The sequence below is a fragment of the Eupeodes corollae genome, chromosome 2 (genome assembly GCF_945859685.1).
Source record: "Eupeodes corollae chromosome 2, idEupCoro1.1, whole genome shotgun sequence".
NCBI lineage: Eukaryota > Metazoa > Arthropoda > Insecta > Diptera > Syrphidae > Eupeodes > Eupeodes corollae.
This window is the reverse complement of record NC_079148.1, coordinates 119,560,070-119,580,781: the sequence shown is the minus strand read 5'-3', so window position 1 is coordinate 119,580,781 and position 20,712 is coordinate 119,560,070. Positions and strand designations below refer to the sequence as shown.

Here is a 20,712-nt window from a genome sequence, read left to right as displayed (position 1 = left end):
CAGAATATTTAAAGATTTAATTAAAATTAAGAAATAACTCTATGGATTATTTCCGCAGTCCCTTTGGCCATGAAATAGCACCAAATATCTCTTTTTAGGATTTATCACCTTTTAGGTCGAATCGATTCCGAGCAAAAGTGCTAATTACGACTGCAAACTTCTCATCATTTTTGTAGTGAATTTTATCAATTAAGGTGCGTGAATTATTTCATACTTAGTAATGTTATAGTTTTTCTTGTGAAATGTCAAAAAATTACAACTTTGAAAGTGACAGCTGCCTAAATAGCGGGCTTTTAAAAATGAAACCTCCTATTCGGAAACCCTAATTAAAATGCGCCGAAACTATATTAAATCAAATTTCATGAACCGTGGAAAAAACTTAAAGCTTATCTTTCACCCTTGATATAAATCTAAGTGAAATTGGTGAAAAACCAGATGGAACACTTAGGCGTATACGCATTATTTTTGTATTGATTTTTGAATTTGGTCATGAAAACAACATTATCTCATTTAATTTTAAAGATGAAAACCTTAAATGAAAAACCTTGTAATATCCCATAATTTTCAAGAATTCTACTTCTGTGAAACCATTAAGTTTAGGTAAAACCTGTCAATTTTAAACAGCTCAATGCATTTTTAACACAACGTTAAGTACAAATCTTAAAAAAAATATAATTCTTTGAAAGCTTCCCTTTTAAATTCTTCGTACAAAAAAATATAATTCTTCATACAAAAAAATTACATTTTCACCTAAGTGCCTAATCCTGTTTTATTGGAAAAATATTATGAAACTTCAGTAGGTTCATATTTTTGTTTTTTAAATTCCCTTTCTTCTGCTATGATGCTCTCAAAATTAAGTAGACTCCAAATAAATACGTGTACAAACAAAAACATTGTAAGAATCCCCGGTGCCAACATAGAAAATTCTGTCGATACTTATTACCACCCGGCTCACTGAATATTATATCCTTTTCATTTTTGTCCAATGTATATTTAGGTATATACAGAAAAGGAGACTTTAAAAAAAGGAAGACATTCATCCAAATTACAGCAGAGTATTTTTTTGACATCACCCTCACCACCATTCGTTCTTTTACCAAAACGTTTAGATTTCCAGAGCTTTATAAATAAAACAAAAATGGAACGTTTAAAGGTGAAACTTGAATATACGTATAAATGTCAGAGGTTTCACCAGAAGGCATTCGAAAGCGAAGCGAGAAAAGAAAAAAGTCCTTCTGTGCAAAAGTGGCTTATATCCTTTTTTGCTTTGACTGTGGTTCTATGGAAAATGAAATGTTTATTTTTTGTTTACAATTTTGTGCCTTGACGCTTTCTCTCTGTTTTGTAAGTGATTATCATCTTCTCTCTCTCGCTGGTTGAATTGTGATGTTGTTTGGTTTATGGTTTGCTTATCGTATACAAAAGGCCTCAAAGTAAACACACTAACGAAACGGCAGAGGCAGACTATGATGGTTGAGTTTTCTTTCAAAAGGACTAAATATCCTCTCTCCCCTTCACAAAGCTGGAAACCAAAAGTGTTGGTAAGTGTAATTTTCGCGCTGGAGCTGTGCTGTTGGTGATTACTGATTACAAACGACACCAAGATGCCAAAGATGTATAGACGAAGATGATGATGATTCTGATGCTGATGCTGATGCAGATACAAAGCTTAATGAACCCCGAAGCAGTATAAGGCTGGAGCAAAGTGACGGTGGTGGTGGCGAGCAGTGGCGGTGGATGAAAAGAGAAAAACGATATCTTTCAACCATGAATCTCTCCGTAACCATACTAAATTCATAGCAGAAGAAAACATCAGTAGCACCAGCACCTTCTACCGCTAAGTTTTGATCACAATTTCATTAGCGAGTGTTGTGTGCGTTAAGATGAAAACTTTACTATACAAGAATCCTTCTTTGGTTTTTTTTGTAGCTCTTGAAAGTCTTGTGTCTAAAATGCGATGACTTGACTACGATGAAATAACTTTCCATGGAACCATCATGCAGAAGAGATTCTGATGCGATGATAAAATTCCATACACAAATCTTATATCTAACCTGTATAGAACTATAGAACAAGAGCTCATTTCATTTATATGTACAATAAAGCACATACCTATGTACATAAATACATACATATGTATATGAACTCAGGAATCCTTCTCCAGTGTCTTTGGATTCAAACTAAAAGGATTTGTCTATGCAAATTGAATAAATGAATTTTCAGGATAATTTCAAATGAAATTGAATCCTACAAATTGATGAATAAATGAAAATAGAGCTGTGTAATATTTGATATATGTAAGTGAGACAAGACGGGGTGGACCGAGAAAACTAAGCGCCTTGATGCAAGGGCGGATCCAGACTTCTCATCAGGGGGGTTCAGACACTTATATGAGTTTTTACTCCCCGTAAGAAATTGTTTTGAAACGTAGCTTTTTTCCAAAAATAAAATATACGTTTCTCGTATCCATTTCTATTTGTGCTAGGAACGCTAAAAAATTCAAAAATCCAGAAAGTGAGAGAGGATCTGATATGAAGAAGTGTCGGGCTTTTTTGAAGAAGTTTTTTCGAACTCTATTACTATTGCTATCAGTCTGCTTACTCGTATTTTGATTTTAAAGGAGTCAAGAAAACTTAGCCATTAGTTTAACAAAAGTGTCACTTTTGCTGTTTTTGGGACATTTATATTATGGAAATTCGTGTTTAATTATTAGTTCTAGAGAATCCAAAGCAAATTCACTTCAAAAGTAGATTTATTTACTTTTTTAAAATCTTTTAAGATCTTTTGCATTCAACAGAAAACCGATTTTGAAAAAAATAAAATGTACGACTAGAACTTGCTAATTTCTTCCAAAAAGTCTGTTTAAAAATATTTCCTATATTTGAAGATTTAAAAATGTACCTGCAAAATAAGTTTTTCTCAAAAATTTAAATGCCATTTTATTTCTCATTAAATTTATTTAATTTACTTTTTTTTCGAAAGACATTTTAAATTTTGTCTTTAAAATATTTTTGCAAGCACTAAATAAAGAGCTTATAAATACATTTACAGTACATTTTACATTTAAATTTAGTCAAGCAAAATTACGATTTTCTTTAAATAAAACAAAAATACAATTTTGATCATAAAAAATCGTTTTTTAATAAAAATGATTTAAAATCATGAAAATGAAAATAAAAATAAACCAGTGTTCATATATGCGTTTCGCCCCGATGTAATGGTTGGACTCATCAGATTACACCTTGTCTCGACGCATATTTTCTCGAATAAATCCAGACTTCATATAATTCGAGCTACATAGAGGTACCGTGAATTATATAGTTGCTACAAGTCTTCAAAGAAGATAAATTGTAGCTATTTTTATTGCCTTGCTATGGGACTTTTGAAGATAAAATAATATTTGACTGCTAACAGTGGAATTGTTTTTTCCTGAACATCTTCTGATGAGCCCAACCATTACACATGTTGCTTTATTTTTATTTTCATTTTCATGATATTAAATAAAAATTTTATTGTCATGATTTTAAATCATACTTATTAAAAATAATTGGTGTTCAGGAAAAAACAATTCGACTGTTAACAGTCAAATATTTCATAAAAAATCATCATCAAATTTAATCATTTGATCATCAAAAAGAGCTTGCACAAATCACAAGTTTTAACCAAAAAAATTATATGGGTACCTTAGGCTATTTGGCTGAAAAATTTAATTTCAATCAACACAATTGTTTGGACTGTAGGAGCCAAGAAAGACAGACAGACGGACGGAATCGTGTTACCCACTTTTTCCTACTTCTCTACTGTCGTAATGTCATATTTGATTAAAAGCTCTAGTTCGAAATTGTTTACTAATACAAAACATACCATATGGTTCCTATATGTCGCAAGTAAAAATCACTTTAATGTTCACTATTTATGTGTGTCAAAAAAAAGTAATAATAAAATTGAAGGCTAGCTTAAGGAATTTAAAAGCAACTTAATATAAAATTGATGATCTCTTATTAATGGTTTCTTTTTAAGAACCTGAATGTTTGCTGTCTTACTTAGAAGAAATTTTCATGAAAATAATTTAGAGCATTACTAAAGTTTTTTTCAAATTTTAAATTGAGTGAAAACAAAAATTTTATATGTTTTTGACAGCAAACCACTTTTTCGGCTCCCCTGCATCGTCAGTTGGTCAAAAGTTGATGAATTTGTGCTGCGTTTTTGGAAAAGGCTGAATTTCCGAATCATATTATGTTCTTGGTCCAGTCCTCAGTAGAACTTTTAGTAACAAAGTTTAGGGAAGTAATACAAATGTTGTTTTGATATACAAAAATAAATAATTTATAATATAATGGGGGTCACATCCATTAACGCAATACCATTAGATTTGAATTGAAGGGAATTCCTATGAAAAAGCATACAAATTATCTCCCAGGGGGAATGTCATGACCAAATTTACCAAAATAAAATGCACGACTGGATCGCGCGAACTTGGTCCCTTATGCAAAGTGTCTGTTTGATAAGATTTAAAAATGTACCTGTAAAATAAAAATGTCTTCAAAGATATAAATGCCATTTGATTTATCAAAAAACCTCCACTTTTTAATTTTTTTTTGAAAATCATTAGACCAGTTCTATTTAAATTAATTTTCTCATATACAAAATTTCCATTTTTTCTTAAAAATATTTTTGTCGTGCAGTTGCTCAATGATTTAATAGAAATTTAGCCTGGACGGGTCATCATTATATATTTTATTTCATTAGCATGTGTCTCTTTTATGGCTCTCATACGGATATGATACGAGACAAAGAAAATTTTCCGCAGGCTATGCGAATTATATTTTATTGAATAATCACCCCTATCACAGAGTCCCTCGTAGCGAGTCCCCGAAAATTGTGTTACGCTACGAATACGAATACATTTACATCATAAGCCCCGAACGAATTCAAGAAAGCATTGGCACACAGCAATACTAATTTCGGAGTTTTAAAATCAGCTGATATGCGTCAAAATAAGAAAATTAAATAAAAGTTCGTTTTTCATCTTTCGATTTGTTCTTGTTTTTATTTGTTTTTGTCTTTAAAAATTGATAGTATTGTCGTTGCAATCTTTGCAATAAATGAAGAAAATACCGAAGACTGGATGAATCATATAATTGACGCGAAGTGGTTGGAAGACGCCGTGGAACATTTCTCACATCAACTACGTCTGATGACATCGAAAAATCGGCAAGTTAGTTCTCTTCACAAGGTTCATTTGATTCTAAAGGCTCGGAGGAATTTTCGAATCCAAAAGATCGTGGATCTTTTATTCCGCTGGTCAAAGTTCATTCATTCTTATAACACCTTCTTCGAGGCTGCTAAAAAATGCATTCTATTTGCTCCGCCACCTGTAGCTTTGCATTCTTTTTTGTTCTCAACCATTTTCCTCTTGATTTATACCTTTCAATCTAAGAACATTTAAGAATTAAATTAAATTATAAAAAAGTTTGGACTAATGTATTCAATTTACTTTTTTCCAGCTAGAGGTGTCCTTAGAAGGTGGGTCTTTAACTATTTAACTCTATTTTTACTGCCTCCCAAAAAGGAATTCACTTACTCCTTAGGGATTTTTGAAAATCCTTGGGCCATTTCAAGTTTTTCTTGAAGACTTTTCATAAAGCCTTTCGAATTGAATTTTATTTGTGATAACTTTTTTTTGCCCTTCAAAAAAAAAAAAAACATAGGTACACACATTCACATTAAAACAATAGTAAAACTTACATGATTCTTTTCATATATTTTGTTTTTATTTAATTTATCTTCGAAATTTTAATTTTTTGTTCGTTTTAAAAACTCCGATCAAAATAATTGTTCGTAGAAAAAACTGCCAAACTTCCTATTCATTCGGGGCTAGTGATACCAATTTTCACGAACTCCGAATTTCGTAGCAAATTTTTTTAGTACGACGGGATCAATGATACAATTATTCGGGGTTCGTACTACGAATCTATTACGACGGGGCCTGTGATAAGGCTGAATAATTTATATTTTGTTGAAAAAAACTTAACTTTTTATTATAATCAAAATATAAAATACTCGAAAAATATTTTGTTAATGGATATGGTTTGTGTATTTGATTGAACTTATCGAATACACACCCTTTTTGGGCGGTAAGCTAGTTTCAAGGTTTCATCCCAAGACAAAACTCATCCTAGCACAACTCATCCCAGAAATAAAAATTTTTTTGTAAGCATACATAACGAAAACAATTGTTTGTGTATTCAACTAGTTCTTTTAAAGCTTTTTCCTTTGGATAACTTTATTTTAATTTTATATAAGAAGAAACAGGACGGAAAATATATTATCTGAAGATAAGAAAGAGGAAGAACATGTGTGTTTAAATTGTAAAGCGATCGCCTATTGGTTGTGTAATTAGAGACAGGTGTCTAAAACAGATAAAGAATAGTTCATTGGCGTGCTAAGCTTTATGCAGATAGATAGAAAAAGACATGTTTATGATGATAATGAAGGAATGTTATTAGTAGGTAGAGAGTACTACAATCTTATCACATTCCTTCTTTAATACAAGTTTCCGCACAAACGTACAGCTAATTTTTTGAGTTAAGGTTATTAAAAAAATCAAGCCTACGAACAGGTGCAAGAAATTGCTATTCATGTTTTGTTTACAGTCAGGCTCTTTTGCGTTTTGAATTTTAGTTACGAAGTGACAAGTAAGCAGTAGTTGAAGAGGTTGTACGTAATACCTATATAGGTATAATGTGCATACGTTGAAAAAGTAATTCTTATTAAAAATACATACAGTCCCTGGCCATATTATTAGACGCACAGCAAAATTGTTATAATTATCAGATTATTCGCAATATTTTTAACGTTCAAGAATGCTTACATTTTTATGCAAGATGGAGCTCCATGCCACAGAGCCCGGTCGATAAAAACTTATTTGGGGGAGAAAACATCCCTCGGTTGGACTGGCCTGTAAACAGACCTGATATGAACCCAATTGAAAACGTGTGGAAGCTAATGAAGAGGGAAGTAGCTAATGATGCGGTCACTTATTAAAAGAGTAATTCACGTGTGGAATCACCACCCACAAATGCAGGAAACATTGAAATCATGCATTGAAAGTATTATTTATTTATTATTATTTTATTTAAATGCCATTTTTTTCCGGAGCAATAGAAAAACATGTTTTTCTTACTAATACATAGAAGCCAAGTTACAAAAATAAAATTTTAGGGAAAATTAAAAAAAATCTATCGGTTTGTAATTGTAATTTTATTTATTAGCGTAAATTTATCGTTTTTTTTACAAAATGGCAATTGCACAATTTACATAGATATGGTTTCAATACCTTACTGATGTCAATAATATGTTTTGGAAAAAAATTTAAAAGAACGTGATCAAATATAATTGGAAGGAAAAGCTAATGTAAAAACCTTCATCAATGATTACATAGTAAATATGTTTAAATTAAGGTGGGAACGAGAGTAGAGATGGTAGTTTTTCTAAACAAATTATTTGCAAGATACATTTATTTTACAGTTTGTGTAACAAAATAAATAATTAAAATAAATAGAAATAATGCTAACAATTGTATATAAATATCACAGTACAATACTATTTTTATTAATAGTTAAATCAGTCTTTTCATTTTGATAGAAGTAATTAAATAAAGGAATAAATAAATAAATAAATAAATAAATAATAAAAATAAATAAATAAATAAATTAATTAATAAATAAATGAATAAATAAATAAATAAATACATTTATATATAAATAAATAAAAATAAATATGTAATTAAATAAATAAATAAATAATTAAATAAATAATTAAATAAATAAATAAATTGATTAAATTCGAATTTTCGTTTTATGACCAAAATATTTTTAGTTTTAATCTTTAAAAAAAGATGAAGAAAATGCCTAAAGCGAATCTGCTCAAAACCTTAACTTCCAAGTTTGATCTTATTCGACCCAATGGTTTAGGCTGTAGGAGCGTGGACAGAAAGACAGGACTGACGGACGGAATGGCGGGACCCACTTTTTTCGACTTCTCTACCATCGTAATATAAGATTTGATTAAAATCTCGAGTTCAAAATGTTTGCATGAATGCAAAACTTGCAAGTAACAATAAATGTTTGATTAAGTTTACGTGACGAAGACGTCTTTGATAAAATTGCAAGCATAATGTCAGCCAAAAATGTTTACCAGAGCCCTCACCAATAATACAAATCAATGTTTTTATCTTTTAAAAGAGCCATCCCTGCTTACGATAACTTCTATGGAGATGCGCTAACGTTTTTTACTAATCTAAGGATTGATCCTTTTGTTTTGATAGAATAAATATTTTCCAAATGATTATACCGCAATAGTGTGTGTTAACAGATAGAAGCAATCAATCACCTGGTTTAAACCTCACTCGGCTGAATGCCACTCTCACTCCTTATCCAGGTATACGAGACTGTGGTGTGTATACTGTTACGTATAGACAGATCGACCTAACCTAATTCAATTAACTTGCACAGCAGACGGAAGTTGAAAAGGATATGGATTTAGATTGAATTAAGTTGGGAAAAATCTGTTTTCCCGTCTCGACCCCCACAATCCTTCCTTCAACAACCTCCGCTCTATGATCAATATAATATTGAATGAACGAATATTGACCTCTCTCCTGCTGTGCTTGATATACATAAATGTATATTCGCCTGCTCCTGGAATATAATGTTCTTCACCAAACATACACGCCAACATATCAATTTGTGTGAATAGAATAGACTTGTACTATATATTCTCGATGTTAGCTTGAACATTTTTGGGTTGGGGGAACGCAAGCCAAAGCCGATGAATCCAATAACAGTGGGTTCATGGGTTGGGTATAGGAACTCTAATGCTTCGTCCTCCCTTAAACCAGAGTAACCAGCAAATCGATGTTCTCAGAGATTCTGTTGTTTTATTGACACAATGTCTGTGATGTCGTCGTATCATGTGCGGGATATCCTTTTTATTTTTATTGGTTTTTATTGTTTTCAATGTGTGTGGTGACTGACTGTATATACAGGAGTGAGTGATGCCAGTCTGAGCTCCAGGAAGTTGGTGCGGGTGAGTTGTGAGTGAATGAATCCCTTTTTGGGGTAAAATTGATTCGCATCCTTCGCATATATGTATATTTTGATTGGAAGTGGTGTGGAGTCTCCTTTTTTTTGTTTTTGGCTCGTTTTTTGAGAATGCCAATCTATGTACACCCATAGCTGGTATCAATCCAAATTGACATTTCGAAAGGGTGGCGGGGTTTGAGACCCGGGATATGTGTTGCAAATTAAATTTAAATCGCAAATTGCACGAGTGAATTTGATTTTTATGCAAATCTAGTCAAAGTGATGTGATTGCTATCCACACATTGCGTTGTCGTCGTCGTCGGTCTCCGGTCGCCATCGAAGCAATCAGTTGATAGAATCCTATATGTGTATTTTAATGCAATAGCTTTAAATGAACTATGGGATAACTGTGATAATGTTCAATCCTGGCTTAAAGCAATTAAAGTAACAGAAAACAAATTTAGCCTTAACCACAAAATATAAACATAAATGGTATTCGGTTTGAAATTAATGTTTAAATTTGAATTTATTTGAATTAGATTTCGAATTCTGGGCTGTATTATAGTAGTCATAGACAAAAGAACTGTATATATGGGTATTTAAAACAGTTTGATATCCTATTTATCATATATTTAGGTGATATGAGTTGTTTAAGCATTAAATAGTCTGAAATGAATATTAAAAGGAGTACTTAAACAAAAATTTAATGATTTACATGTTTCTCAAATTATCCACTCCGTTTTATAAACTCAATATCGTAATATTGAACAAGAGTTGTTTAAATATGTTTTGGGTTTTATTCATATAATTATGAAGAGAGATATAAAATTTAAATGTATGATACAATTCTTTTTGTTTTAAATAATAACATGAAGAAAAAAATTTAAAAAATTGCAGACTTTCGAATTTTGTTAGATTTTGAAAACAAAATATTAACAACTGGTGACCCGAATCACACTGATAACTTTTCATTGGGCTGCTTAAAAACATACACCCGATAAATATTTGTTTGTTAACAAAATTTTCATTTGAAGTCTTCAAAATGAAACCTTTTTTTTTCTGCCAGAATATTCGAGACATTACATAAAATTAACAATATTTTTGGAGCTTTTAATTTGCTTGCAACTGACTGATTTTTTTAATTTACCAAATATCAATAACTCTTTTTTTTGTAGTATGACAATTATTTCTTCTCTTGAGACATTTTCGAGTTAAAAATAAATGTTTTCATTCATTCATTCAGCCATCACCTTGTAACAATTTTGCAATATATTTTTTGAAGATTCTTGTTTTTTATAAAAAAAAATGGCGGATTTTTATAAAAAAATTATATTTGTATATAAATAAAATTTGTCTGAAGGCAATGGACCATATTCATAATTCTTTGATAAGTTCTAAATTTGTCTTTACTAAACTGACCTCCAGTTTGCGTTATTCATAGACAAATTAAAGCAATTTTAGAACGATAGGCTCGATTTTAAAAATAAAAAGAGGCTGGGATGCGACCCACACTGATAACTTCCCATCCCGTCTGTCGATTTGTCTTGCTTAAAATTTTGTCAATATGTACTCGTATAAATTTTTACCAAATTTGCGTACTATTTTTTGTAGATTTTATTTTTTATGAAAAAACGGACTGTTGAATTTTTATATAAAAGTTACTGAATATCGAAAACAATATTTTCTGTGTCTTGAAAGCCCTTTCTGCATCTTTCTGCCTTATTATCTGTATAACAAAATTTATTTGAAATCGATATATCTTCTGGTTCTTGAGCTATGGAGGACGAAAAAAATGTCGCGAACGTGCGGACGTACGAACGTACGTACACACGGACGCACAGACATCTTTTTAAAAATCATTTATTTCGACTCTAGGGACCTTGAAACGTCGAGAAATGTCAAAATTTTCAATTTGACAAATCGGACCCATTACAATAACTTCCTATGGGAAGTTAATAAAATCTACAAAAAGTAGTACGCGAATTTTTAAAAAAATTGATGTTAGGTTCTCGATATCTCGTAAACAATAGAAGACATTGACTTCAAAAATCCATATACTCCCACTGAACCTGTTTTGGTACAGAAAATCAGAAAACATCAAGTTTTTATGTATTATTACCATAGCTAATTAATCACATAGTTAGCTGTACTCACTTAGGTACAATGTGGAAAATGTGTAAAAGGTTCGAAAATCTTCCAAATGCTTGAAATGTAGTCGAAGAAGATGAACGTAATGCAGTGTTTGACATTACAATTAGACGCCAGATGCAGATTTCAATACTGACCAAGAAGGCATAGACACGGAAAGTTTGGACAGTAATCATGTTCCCATTGATATTAGGTATTGTCGAAGTGTTCATTAGAGATGATGATTTTGAGAGTGAGGACGAAGTTCCTTTGTCTAAGATTAAGGGCCTCCATACGTAGGTAATCCCAAACTCATCCACCATGGTCCGAAAGTTGTGTCGACAAGAACAATATACTATTCCAACTTTTTTGAGCTAAAGACGAAAAATATGAAAGCTGTTTTGGAAAACAAATTTCCAGTGGAAATTTTTTAAACTCTTTTCGATAATAATGTCATGGAACTAGTTTTGGATCAGGGCCGTCTTTACGCTTTACAACATCATGATCACACCTTCAATTTCATTAAAGAAGACCTCGAAATCTTTATTGGTGTTCTGTTTTATAGTGGTTAGTACTCAATGCCAAGAGAATCTATGCATTGGGAGTTGGATGAAGATACGAGAACGGCATTAGTAGCCAACAACATGTAGCGAAATCGGTTTTTTTAAATAAAAAACTTATTCATTTTGCGAATAACTCTCATTTGGATTCGCAAGATAAAATGGCAAAGATATTGAGCAAAAAATACCAGCATTGCGGTTTTATGCAGGAAAAGCTATCCATTGATAAGGCCATGATAAGTAATTTTGGTCACCACTCGTCGAAACAGTTTATAAGAGGTAAGCCTTTTCGTTTTGGATTAAAAAATTGGATGCTTGCAAGCAGTTGTGGCTACCTGTATAGATTTGACAAGTATTGTGTTGCAAAAATTGTGAAAGCAGAAATAAGTCACATGCCACTGGGAACGAGAGTTGTACTTAAGCTATTAGAAGCAATCTCATACCCTTTTCATCATGTAATTTATTTTGATAACTTCTTTACATGTCATGAGCTCTTGCGGTTTTTGATAGATTAGAAATAAGAACTACTGGCACAGCAAGGGAAACCAGAAAAAAAAATGACCAATGAAGTAAAAAAAAAAACAGTTCAAAAAAGAAAAACGTGCTCATTGTGAACATATTGACGATGCCAACAATAAAGTGCTTTTCGTCAAGTTGACACCATTCAGCCAATACATTTTGTCAAACGATGGTCATCGGCTGAGAAAAAAAGGTTTTTATTCAACAACCAAATCTTATTGCTAATTTTTACTTCAATGCTGAGTCCTACTTTGGTGAATTCTTGGAAACTGTATAAAGTCGAAGCTGATTCCAAAGATGATTTGCTTTCTTTCAAAAGAAATATTGCAAGGCATTACCTAAGAAGGTATACAATTTGCCAACCGACAACATCAAAACGCTCTATCGCTTCCAGCGTGGCATATAGTGGAGACCACCATTTTCCAAAAAAAAATGAAAAGCCTCTTAGGTGCAGAGCACCCAACATGTGAGTCAGGTAGACCTGTGGCTTATGCGCCATAGCTCTGTGCATCGAAAGAGAATGTTTCAAAAAATTTCATGATAGTTAAATATTTGAATCCATATCTTCCCATTCTATCTGTTTGGGTACAGCCCTTAAAACATTGTTCAACCTTAAAAAAAAATATTTTTGTATTGTTTTAACCATATTTAATAAAGTTATATCAAAAAAAGTAAAAATTGTTCTGTTTTTAATTATTTGGTAACAAATGGGTTTCATTCATGCAATTTGTGTTTGTTTATAAGAAATAAAACATTTTAACGCGTGCTACTTAAAATCTCGTTAACAAAAATAGATTTTGAAATCAAAGCAAGTATTTCGTTATACACAAAATATTGTTGATAATTTTTAAGAATAATTCAACTGATAACTTTTTAAACAAAAAACGAAAACCTACAAACTTTTAAAAAAGACAAATCAAATCGACAGACTGGATGGGAAGTTATCAGTGTGGGTCGCATCCCATCCTTTTTTTTCTTCCTTGTTTTCAAATCTGTACCAATTTGGTATCACATCACTAGGTTAGGTTAGGATATAGTGGCTTTCCAAGATTGAAACGGACACACTTAGGCCAGTTTAATGGCCCATTGTGTTACCACATGAATCTTGAGGCTCTCTCCTAAGCTCAATGGAACCAGTTTGAGTCCTCTACGAAACGTGAGAGGCTGATTATACTGATATGATTAGGTCGAAGAATTCTCCTAGGTAATTCTTGCGTTTTCGAGCCAGAGCAGGGCATGTGCAGAGAAGATGAAGAACTGTTTCTTCCTCGTCCATACAGCTTCTGCAAGTTCATTTCAGAATACGCCTAGTCTCGTGGCGTGCTTTCCTATTAGACAATGTCTGGTTATAACACCTATTATCGAGCTTATTTGCGATCTGCTTAAAGATAGCAAGCACGTTGAACGTTTTAAATCCAGTGTTGGCTAGATGTTTTTTGTGACCTGACACGTGGTGATGTTGTTCCACCTAATGTTTGCCTTCTTGATAGCGTCTTGCATGAGCAACAGCTTACAAGTAGCGATTGGTATACCAGCATTTGCCAAGCGTGGTAGAATGGGTAGTACTGTACCGTTCCTGGCGAGTTCATCTGCTTTACAGTTACCTGGAATGTCTCTAAGGCGTAAGGTGTCCAGTGCCGCAAATCAGGTCAAGCGAAGCGATCGGCTTATACATAGGCAAGCTGAACGTTGGACTTTATTTAATTTATCCCTGTTTATACCTTTCTCTTAAGCAGTCCACCATACTGCCACACCGTACATTAAAATCGGTCTGATTACCTCTGGTTTGTAAGCCCCATTTATTACCAATAGCTCTTTTGCAAGAAAAGAGAGCTACAGTAGCTTTTTTTGTTAACTCTTTCTTGTACGTTGCGTTTCCAATTTGGTTTTTTATCTAAGACAAGACCCATTTATTTAGCCTCGTCTGAGAATTTTAATTCGATTCCCTTAATATAGGGACGGTTGATAAATGGAATTTTGTATCTCCTCGAAAATAAGACCAAATCGGTTTAGTGGTGGTTAACACCCAGTCCACACCGATAAACCCAGAGAGGGGATAAAACACCACCTTGCAGTGTCCCTTTACTAACGAGTTTTGAGTTAATTATTCTGCTTGTAAGCATTAAATGAATTAACTCCCGAAGTCCCGAAGCGAACTCTCTACATTTAGAGATGTTAGTGCAGATGTAATTGCAAATGTATCCACGTTGTTAAAGGCACCTTCGATGTCAAGGAAAGCAACCATAGTTAACTCTTTATGATGGACGGAATATTCGACGGTGCGTACTTAAGTGGGTAACGCTGCTTCCACCGATTTACCTTTACAGTAGGCATGTTGAGACGAAGACAGAAGTCTTGTATCAATTATGCCCTTAAACGGATATTAATCAATCTTTCCAAGGTCTTAAGAAGGAATGATGATAGACTTATAGGTCGTAGGTCTTAAGTATTGCCTTGAGAGCATTTACCTGCTTTGGGTTTAAAAACAACTTTAACTTCTCTTTATGCTGAGGGAACATGAACCAGGTGAAGACAGATGGTAAAAATTGCCTCAAGGATTGGTGCAATTATGTCAGAAGCCTTTTTTAACTCGGCTGTAACTATCCCATCTGGATTTAAATGGTTTTAAGCTGTTGAGAGCCCATTGTAGCTTGTCTCTTGTGATCATACCTTGTGGATATGTGGTATTGGAACTTGAACGTTTATAATTGTTGCAAGTTTCGGTAAGAGAACTGCCAGGAAAGTGAGTGTCCAATAGTAAGTTGAGCGGTTTATTACTCGAATTTGTTCTGGAGCCGTCTGTATTTTTCAAGTTGCTAGGCATCGCTGGACTAGTTGAAAAAATTTCCTTAACCTAGATCACATCACTAAGTATAATGTAAAAATAAATTAGAAAGCGTTATTGGCTCGATATTTGAAGCAAACAAGTTTGTCACTTATTTTAAACATTGATATTACAAAAAAAGCACTGAATGAAGTTGTTTAAAACACCATTTAAATCCATCTTGATATTACTATCTGTCAGACAAAATGTCATATGAAGTCGGCATGTGCACCAATTCTTGAGATAAGAATACAACATAAGTATTCCAAACGTACAGACGTGAGGACTAACGGAAGTGCAGAAGTATAAACGTACGTTCACATTTACACACAAGCATCTATCTAAAAAAACATAATTTACATTCTAGAGAGCTTAAAACATTGATAAATGCCCAAATTCATAATTCGAAGGAACGATTACAGTACGAGTAACTTCCTATGGGATTAACTTGTGGCAAGACAAATTATTTTCAAATAAAAACATTAGAAATTAACAAAATTAGGTTTTCGTAAGATATGGCTGACGACGACGAGACCCGTTACTGTCGTTGGGTCCCTTCGTATTCTCGTCAGAATTGAAAAATGTGTCTCTTTAGAAAAAATTAAAAACAAAATATTCATTGGAACTATATTTGAGTTTCCATTTGTTTTCAACGTGTTTTTAAACAATATACATAACTAACTTAATTTAGAAAATTTAATCTCAAAGCTTTTATAAAAAAACAATACAAAAAATCATAGCTGCTATTTAAGTTTTTAGACCAAAATCTAGACTTAACAATCTTTATGAAAACATTCTGTTCCATATTCGTTTGAATTTGTTAAAATCAAAAAAAAAATCTTTAAAGACAGATTTCATAGAATTTAAACAAATAATTTAACATCAATTCATAACAGAGACAGCTGTAACATAATTATAACTTTTACATTTTCCCTTTTCAAACACGACGAAGGACGATAGCAAAACAAATCTGTTTCCGTTTTTTGATCAAGTTATTTCGTTTAATTTTTTTCCATTACAATCTAATTATCTTACCTATCTACCATATTTTTTCTTCTTCCAACAAATACAAAGAAAAATCTCGTTATACCTTATGACGATGGTTTCTACTCTTATAACCTAATTCATCTTTTGATCTCTTTAATTAATTCTCCATTAGAAGAAGTTATGTATAGCTGAGCTGTTGTAGCTTTATGACTTCTCCATTCGAGCAAGTGTATCCAATAGCAATAATTCCCATGGCACAAGAAAGTTATTATTATTACTTTTTTTCCTAATCTGTCCTCTTTCATCATAATCGATATCAAAAGAAATGAAGCCCCATCAAGGTATAGGTAAGTTGTAGGTAATAAGAATCAGCTTACACCATAGAAACACGAACTTATACAGGCTGCTGATGCTCCTGCTTCTAGTCTCATTCATCATTTTGCATTGAATCAAACATACCCACCGACGACCGACGTACATAATACTCGTACATAGCTTTAGGGTGCAGAAGTTGGTAGAAAAAGATGTACCTAACATCCTCCCCTTGACACCAACCAATATTTTCGATATCTTTTATCTTCCCATTCCTAGATATCGAAATAGGTCGATCCTTAACAAATTATAAACAAATCTAGCTCACGGCAAAGAGCTTGCTATTCACCACGACATAAGCACCTTTGGGATCGACTCATTTTGATTCTGGGTGTGCTCATTTTTAGCTCCTGAATCGAGAAGTGTATATTGTTGTATATTACATACATACGTACTCCCCTCGTCCGCCCTTCACCCCCTCACCGAAGGGATAATGTCGAAAGCAGAAATCATAAAAATTTATGTTTGCAGCAATAATCGGCAGGATATCAGAATATCTCAGTTACTATGTTAAGTTTGATGATGAGGACGAAAGAATCCTGACGGTTGAGAGAGGAAATGTATACGAGTTGTAGGGGTTGGGAAAGCCTCCTTGGATTATAGGGGTGGCAAGGCCATGCCCACAAAGTGAATTCCAATACGTTCAATTCGCTCAACTCTCTTGCATGGCATAAAACTCAAACCCAAAGCAGCTTAATGTTCTCGGTTCTCGCCAGAGAAGAAGTCAGGCATAAAGGTGGCATCAACAGAGGCAGCAGGGATAAATTTAAAAAACACTTCAAGGAAGGATTTTTACTTTTTTATTTGTTTGGATTTTCTGAATCCTCAGAAGCGTTTATCCCCTTAGATTGCGTGTGGCGGTAGATATACACATATACAATATACATCCTACAACACAGAGGAGATATCACACAACCTTAACATATATACAGAGGTCTCCACGTCCTAAGGGTTCAGCTTAGTGCAAAAAGGGTTTCTGGTTATGGATTCGATAAGTCTTTGGAATTATTTAATATAATTCTGAACAAAATTTACGAAAATATTATTTGTAGCCCGATGGCTCTGTGTATAAAGTATTTGATGGGGTTAGGGGGTTATTCTGTTTCCATCAGTTTATAGGGAGTGTCAGTGTGTGTTTGTTTGTGAATCAAGAGACAAGGGTCAAATATTGAAGAATTATTTGCAGCCAAGGGTGTTTTATATATCCATAGACGTTCTTTGGTGTGACTATAAACAGACATAGACACTTTGCCCCATAAACATAGAGGTTAAGTTCTTTATGATGGGGTTTTTGGCAAGGCTGATGATGATGGTGTATAATATAAGACTGTTGTGTTTTAGAGGTCTTGAGGTATAAGTATATGACTTCCTTTAAAATTGCTATTAAATTGAATGTCTTTTTTGAAAAGGTTCAAATTGTTCGACAATTTGTCAACTTTTAACGACAAGACAATTTGTGTAGGGGACACAATGCAAAAGAGAGGAGCTGTGGTTCTCTTTATGCATGGTATGGCCTTAGATACGTATACATTTTATAACCTTTATCTTTTATTTTTGTTATTTGATTGGAGCTTTATGAGAAGATCTTTCATAAGATAAGTGGGATCCCGTATGAATATGTTAAAGTTTATTTAATTACTTTTTAATCATGTCGAGACCCAAGAGATGAGCTATATAAAATTTAACATATTTTCTTTATATGAAGTTGTAAACGATAAGGGAAAGTTGGATTAAATTATGTTTAATACGAAAACTATTAAAAGTTGTAATATAGTTTTTACTTTACAAAAAAAGGAGACTTCGGAAGATTTTTGTTATAAAATACTCCTTAGTTATCCATCTACGAGCAGTAAAAGATTTTCATGAAATTGAAGCATTAGGTATAAAAGTGGATGAATTGCTTAAACATTTTCTTTAGTGGCTATCATGAAAATTACACAAATATTTGTTACTATAAAAACTTCGTTAAAGTACAACATTTGACGTGAAGAGAATGATTTTTCGCAGTTTTTATTACTTACTTAAGGTGGCGCTACAGTCCTGTGTGAACTAGGGCCTGTTTTTATTATAAGTAAGAAAAAATCTAACATCTCACAGCGGAACCTTTTGTATGCTAGAGGGAAAAGTACATACAAATCTAATCACTTAACAGATTTAGACAAACTTTTCGGAAAATAGTTACTGCTATCAATTTCTGTTCCAGACTTGCTCAAAAAAATCATTAAGTCCGATTAAAATCCAAGAAACGTTAAAGATCCAATTTTTGTGTTCCTTAAAAAAAAGTTAACCATTAAAATTTTTTCACAAAAGGGGTTTTCAACTTTTGTTTACGAGTTTTGTGCGGGTGCTATCTAAGCGCATAACATTTTTTCAAGCATGATGAAATGTAGTTTAAGAAATGACAACAACGTGTTCCCCGTTGGGCAAAATCTATCAAACCCAAGGACAACTCATGGTTTGATTCGAGCTGTAAAAGGATCAAAGATGTAAGTTTCTCGTCCACAATGACGCTCCCTATGTGAGCTCGATTGATAAAACGAATTTGTTTTCAGCACAGTTTGCTGTTAATTTGACGCTACCAGAGAGCGACATGAGTCCTCCTGTTCTTGAGAACGTAAACGATTTTTTGGGACGAATCTTTTTTGCACTATAGTGCAGTTGCAAGAGTACTAAAAGACCTTGACATACACAAATCCCCTAGCTCAGAGAGTATCCCCAGTATTGTTCTGAAGAGGTATTCTTCAACGCTAACAAAACCACTGCGTAAACTTTTATACTCTATAGGTCCCTTGCCGAGTGGATGAAAGAAAGCATTTGTCCAGTCTGTCCATAAAAAGTCGAGTCCTCTTCCTCCTCTAACTATCGTCCAATACCACTCACGTTAGTTTTTTCCAAGGTTATGGAAACGATGATTAATTATCAGCTTAGGAAATTTCTCGAAGAATGGAAGCTTTTTAATGATCGGCAGTATTGTTTTTTGTAGCAAAAGATCCACTGGCGATCTTATAGTTTATCTCACAGAACAGTTGAACAAATCTTAACATCGTTTTGGAGAAAGTCAGATTATTGAACTTGATATTTTAAAGGCATTTGATATGATAGAGTTTGGCATTAAGCTCTCTTATCGAAAATGCGTACTTTTGATATTGATAATTTTCTTCATCTTTGTATAAGAAACTACCTTATGAACAGTTTAATACAAGTTGTATATAGGATGGTTGCATAAAAGGACGAGAGCTGCTCATGAGCTCTATAAACAGAGGAGGCGAGAGGAACATCGACTTCTCAGAAGGAAAAAGAGAGGGCATGAGAAGCGTGCGGTCAAAGATGTTGAGAGGTTTAAAAGCAGCAATGAAGTTCGAAAGTTTTATGAACCGGTGAAACGAAATTCACAGGTACATAAACCTAGAACCGAAGGCTGCAAAGATGAAAGTGGAAACATCATAGGATGTTTCATTCAGCATAGACGACAAAAGCCAACAATCCCATCCTCCCGACTTAGACGAAGTGAAGATTGGAATATCTAAGCTGAAGTTTAATAAAGCCACTGGATCGGATGGCTTAATGCCGAACCTTTTAAAGCAGATGGAGATATGTTGGTTACGAACTTGCACCAACTTATCTGTAAGATATGGTCGGAAGAAAGCATGCCCGATGAATGGAACCTCAGTATTGTTTGCCCGATCCTGAAAAAAGGATACTCTCTAAACTGCACAAACTATAGAGGAATCAGTCCACTTTACATCGCCTTCAAAATCTTCTCTGTCTTAATATGTGAACGTCTAAAGCCCATCGTCAACAATCTGATAGGTCCTTATCAGTGTGGTTTTAGATCAGGAAAGTCCACAGTTGATCAAATATTCACATTACGGCAGATCCTAGAAAAAAACCCAAGAACGTTAAATCAACAACAACTATCTTTTCATCGATTTCAAGGCCGCATATGACATCATATACGAGCTGTATAGAGCCATGTCTTTGGCATCCCTGCCAAACTCGTCCGTTTGTGCAGGATGACCATGGAGAATTCACGCTGTCCATAAAGGTTGGAAACAACTTAACAGAACCTTTCGATGTCAAAAAAGGTTTTAGACAAGGTGATGCGCTGTCATGTGATTTTTTTAACATCGTGCTTGAAAAAATGGTGCAGAGCTCACACGTCAACACTAGAGGCACTATCTTTCAAAAGTCTGTCCAATTACTGGCATATGCTGATGACGTTGACATGATCGGAAGA

General features: G+C 33.4%; 1 protein-coding gene across 2 annotated transcripts in view; it reads right to left on the bottom strand.

The window, feature by feature from the left end:
* LOC129948468 (EGFR adapter protein) overlaps positions 1-20,712 on the bottom strand; it is a 92,724-nt gene that overhangs the window by 46,213 nt on the left and 25,799 nt on the right. The gene's annotated exons all lie outside the window — the stretch shown is intronic.